Raw genomic sequence first — 5952 nt, forward strand, 5'->3', positions numbered from 1 at the left:
TGGTGTCCATACATTTGTTATGTATGTCTGTGTCTCTGTTTCTGCTTTGAAATAGATTCATCCCTACCATTTTTCTAAATTCTACATACATGTGTTAACATATGATATTTGCTTTTCTCTTTCTGACTCACTTCACTCTCTATGACAGTCTCTAGGTCCATCCATGTCTCTGCAAATGGCACAATTTTGTGGTTTTTTTATGGATGAGTAATAGTTCATTGTGTGTGTGGGTATATATATATAGCTTCTCTATCCATTCTTCTGTTGATAGACATTTAGGTTACCTCCATGTCCTGGCTACTATAAATAATAATGCAATGAATTTTGGAGTGCATATTTATTTTGGAATTATAGTTTTCTCTGGGTATATTTCCAGGAGTAGGATTGCTGAGTCATATGTTAGTTTTATTTTTAGTTTTTAGGAAACCTGCATACCATTCTCCATAGTGGCTGTATCAATTTACATTTCCACCAACAGTGTAAGAGGGCTCCTTTTTCTCCACATCCTCTCTAGCATTTACTGCTAGTAGTTTTTTTGGTGATGGCCATTCTGACAAGTGTGAGAGGTAGATCCGCAGTGGCATTGGTCACAGGTGTAATATCCAAGTGAAATGCTAGCTTAAGGAAGCACAGCGAATTCATCTACATGAATAAGTAGCATGTGGAGCTACTAAATAATGATGCTGAAGATAGCTTTTTCAAAAGTATTAGTTTTGTAAAAATAAGGTAAAGATAATCCTTGACTAAGTATTGAATGAATAACTAAACTACAAACTATTCACTGAAGAAGTGTTGTTATAAGCTATTCTGTTCCCTAGAAGCAAATGAGTCAAAGATTTCCTTAATAAAAGGGAGATATAGTTTGTCTTACCACACAGTTATTTTGAGTACAAAATTCAATAAAGATAAGATGTTTGAAATAATATACATGTGGAAAAGCATACTTTAGCAAAAATAGCAAGGCTGCTGAAGGAAAGAAGAAATGAAAGAAAAATCTTATGCCATTTATAATGGTAATTTATAAAATATTTGAAAGAATTCAACAATAAAAATAGCTAGCAACATAGATGTCCATCCACAGATGAATGGATAAGAAAGCTGTGGTACATATACACAATGGAGTATTACTCAGCCATTAAAAAGAATACATTTGAATCAGTTCTAATGAGGTGGATGAAACTGGAGCCTATTATACAGAGTGAAGTAAGCCAGAAAGAGAAACACCAATACAGTATACTAACACATGTATATGGAATTTAGAAAGATGGTAATGATAACCCTGTATGTGAGACAGCAAAAGAGACACAGATGTATAGAACAGTCTTTTGGACTCTGTGGGAGAGGACGAGGGTGGGATGATTTGGGAGAATGGCATTGAAACTTATATAATACCATATATGAAACGAATCACCAGTCCAGGTTTGAGGCATGATACTGGATGCTTGGGGCTGGTGCACTGAGACGACCCAGAAGGATGGTATGAGGAGGGAGGAGGCAGGGGGGTTCAGGATGGGGAACACATGTTTACCTGTGGCGGATTCATATTGATGTATGGCAAAACCAATATAATATTGTAAAGTAATTAGCCTCCAATTAAAATAAATAAATTTAAATTAAAAAAAACTCTTTGGTTCAGTCTTTCAAATATTGAGAGTTCGAGAAAAATTCATTGCCAGCATGATCTATGCATTGTTACTCTCCAGCATTCTCTCAGAGTTTTGCACCTGCACTGTACACTAAAGCAAAATGAGACACACATTCAATTTTTTATATCAAGTATCTGCATTAAAATTTTTCAAAAAGGTACAGTTAACGCAAATAATACATTTCAATTAATTCACTATACCCAGATTATTTTGACATGGAATCAATGCTTAAATTACTCTCCATGTATTTTACCTTTTACTTTACTTTGTCTATAAAATATGGTGGGTAGATAATATTGGACCACATTTCAGGTACCTAATACCCACAAGTGGTTAGTCATTACTATATTTGAAAGAATAGTTCAAAATGCAATGCTTTTACCATCTTGGGTTGACGAAAAAAGCTGGTCATCCAGTGCAAAATTTTACCCATTTGATTTCTAAGAAAGCAACTTGAAATATTCTCAGTTCTGAGCACTGACATCCCTTCACAGCTTCACAGCTTCAACTAGTCATTCCAGTTTATTCTAGTTTGTTTTGTTTCTATATCATTCTTTTTGAGTAGGCTTTCCTTGATTATATATATTTATATATATATATAATTATATATATATATATAATTATATATATTTGAGATTATATATATAAATATCAAAAACAATGCTTTAAGGCATTGATTGCAAAACAGAATGCAGACTCAGAAAGAAGCACATGGATATCATATACTTAGGGCCTGTATAATATTTTATGATTATTTTTTCACATCAACAAACATATTTGTAGCTTTTTTAAAAAATGACAAATTCTTTGCCTGCCTGCTTCTGTCATTCAAAGGCTCCTTTACCCCTAGTACTATCTTATAGTAACCTTCGATATTCATTTACATCACCTATCAAGTTCCTGCAGAAAATGAATTCTTTACTCTGTGCCCTAATTAAAGTAATTATAGGTAGCTTTCAAGATCAGATGCCCAGAATATCTGCTCATATAAAGAGAAAGTCCACAATTATTTTTTATCCAAGTACTTGAACCACAATTAATAGTACAACTGGCCAGGAAATCTCAAATTTTATCACAACCAAGCACAGAAGTGAAGTGAAGTTGCTCAGTCGTGTCCGACTCTTTGTGACCCCATGGACTGTAGCCTACCAGGCTCCTCCCTTCATGGGATTCTCCAGGCAAGAGTACTGGAGTGGGTTGCCATTTCCTTCTCCAGGGGATCTTCCCGACCCAGGGATCGAACCTGGGTCTCCCGCATTCCAGGCAGACGCTTTAACCTCTGAGCCACCAGGGAAGGTAGCAATCCAGCTATATGTATCTGATTATAAATCAGTACTATATAAAACAATGCTATTTACCATCTAGTTCTACTTTACAAACTGAATTGCTAAAATCCAAGGAAAATAATTATTATACTAACATAATTTCAAGGTAAAAAGGCCCCTATATAACTGAGAATTTCATTAGTAAGGAGAACTTTCAATTCTGGCCAAGGGAGAGTAACAAAGAAAGGATTTGCTTTCATCTGAAAAATCTAAAAATCAGAAAAAAGTAAAATGCAGTTTTAAGGCCACCAGACATTGGACAATGATGGATAGCAAACCATGAGATATAGAAACAACTAGAAGAGTGCTACTGTCATCTTTAATCAATGCCTTGAGTAGGTTGGCTTCATACCCAAGAAACAGAGTCCAATATTTAGTGCAATGCCCACTGTCACTTTCTTTAAATTCTTAGTAATGTTTGAAAAAGGGCTCTTGTACCTTTCTTTTTGCAGAGGGCCTGCAAATTATGTAACTAGTTCAGTCTTAAGACTTTCTGTATCACAGTACAGAATGAGGGATCTCAGATAGAGTTTAATGGATTCCCCATTTTTAAAAGAAGGAACAGAAAGGGCAGGGAGACAGAAGCAGCTAGAATTGACAACGTAGGATACCAGAGAGAAGAGGTACACACAGGTAAAGAAATCCCGAAAATCACCGATGGCCCCATTTGAGTATTTAGCAGACATATGAAACAACTGCAGGAGGCTCAGGAAGAAAAGCCTGAGAGAACCAGTGGAAATACTGATCTGATCTCACACCTGTCTTAGAATGGTGACAATTTTCACCATTCAGAGTTGAAACCAACACAGTTCATGAGGCACTGGACTTAAACTTCAGATAAAGTTTTCTCTGGTCCAAGCTAACAAAATTGAAAAGCAAGCCCAAATAGATCAGACTATTTTCAAGGACCTTTAATGAATCTCAAAACAAAGCACAAAATTATTTGAAAGAGTGCAAAATAAAATTCAGCTTCTTGTGAAATTAGAGTCACAGTATCTGGTATTTAGTTAAAAATTACCAGGTACACAAAGAGGTCGGGTAATTCTCTCCCTGAGGAAAAGCATGATCTGTCAATCAAAACACATGCAGAATTGACACATATGCTGCTTTAGTAGATAAGGACATTAAAAGCAATTATCATAACTGTGTTAGTAATTATTATACCTGTATTTCAGATATCCAAGCAACTAGAGGAAGGAATGAACAGTTTTAAAGAGACATAGAAGGTATAAAAATGGAGCAAATAAAACTTTAAGCATAGAAAACCGCAATATTCAAGATGAAAAATATAGTGGTTAGGGACAGGGTTTTCATCAGGTTAGACACTGCAGAAGAAAACATTATTGAATTTAAAGACACCACAAAAGAAACGTTCTGAAACAAAGCACTGAGATACAATATAAATAATAATGTAAGAATCAGAGAGGCTTTACACTTGCAAAGAAGTTGCTATATATGTAAGTAGAGTTATCAAAGAAAAAGAAAAATGGGGAAAAACATTCAATTTTGCTTCACAGTGCAAATTAAACCTCTTACAGGGAAATGATTTATGCCAATTCTGCTGATAAGTCTTGACCAGAACTGATCATTTGATCCTACAAGGGGACCATTTAGAATATTACGCTTCAAAAAAAAAAAAAAAATCTGTTAATGTTTAACAAACAAAATAATGACTATCGCACTGAGGTTCTTCATTATGATATAGTTAAATTCAAATTTTATTTGAATTTCTTGGTGCAATATTTAGAGAGATAGAGTAACACTAGTTTCTATAACAAATACTTTCTACAGTTTCAGTAACAACAAGATCAGGGCTGTCTTTCTATTATGCAATACCTACAGCAGCTGTTGCTTTCCTTTAACTGCTCTCTCAAGACTTGAAAGTTCAAGGATTTTGACTACTTCTTTTTTGTATTTCTGAATTTCCTTAGGGCTTCAGATAATTTTCATCCAGGTTTAAAGAAAAAAAAAAAAAAGTAGAAAAGGCATCCATGCTTCTTAGCTCACTTGGCCAGAAAATAATCCACATCATTTCCATTTATATTCTAGTAGATATGGCTCCAACTTATTGCAGGGGATTAAGAAGTGTAGTTTTCATTACAGTTTTGTAAAGTTTAACCATTTTTTTAATAAGTGTCTTTTTGAAAATCAGAAACAAAAGGAATTATTTTGTGACATACACTAGGATACAACAGTATACTTCCAACTTAAGATTGGACATCCACAATATAGGAGGTTCTGGAATGGAGCTGGAACACCTAAGTAATTGTCCTTTCTATCTCATTTTCTTTTGTGTGCTTTTCTTTTTTCAGTATTTCTTCTGTTCTAACTTCACACTATCCATCCTACATGGTGATAAAAGCAGTCTCAGAGTCTAATTTTCACCTTTGATAGAATCCCACACTAGAGAAAAAAATGATTCCAAGTTATTCTTATTCCAAATTGCAAAAGCCTTGATGAAGGGCTCTATTTGGTCCAATGGAGTCAGGTAGTTACTACTGGACATACATTTGACCAAAAGAACATGGCATATAAAAACAGGAGTGCACTCTTATTAACTGTACTTTTTAGTGTAGTGCTTAAAAAGACAGGAGTGATTCCAGAAGTTAGAAAAGAATTCATGGTTAGGACAAACAACAGCAAAAAGGAACCTGTTTTTTTCTGGTGATCTTTTCTCTCCTTTTGAAATGATTTCTCCCACTAAGAAATCCTGATACCTATCCAGCACCCAATCAGTAATCATGGCCAAATTATGCAATTCAGCAACCGAGAATGTTTTCCTCAAGTTCTCTACCCCAATTTTCCTCATTCTTCTTTGTCATTGAAGGCAACACAACCACTCTTTAACAAAGTGAATTCCATCTTCCTGCTATTTTAGTGAGATTGTGTGTAACTTGTTCAGTTATGTGTGACTCTTTGAGACTCTGTGGAATGTAGCCTGCCAGGCTCCTCAGTCGATGGGATATTCCAGGTAAGAATAT

The 5952-nt window shown here is 34.9% G+C and overlaps 1 non-coding gene across 1 annotated transcript; it reads right to left on the reverse strand.

Moving 5' to 3' along the window:
• TRNAS-GGA lies at positions 2869-2940 on the reverse strand. Its single transcript has one exon. It is a non-coding gene; the product is annotated as a tRNA-Ser (tRNA).

This window comes from Capra hircus, chromosome 1 (genome assembly GCF_001704415.2).
Source record: "Capra hircus breed San Clemente chromosome 1, ASM170441v1, whole genome shotgun sequence".
Classification (NCBI taxonomy): domain Eukaryota; kingdom Metazoa; phylum Chordata; class Mammalia; order Artiodactyla; family Bovidae; genus Capra; species Capra hircus.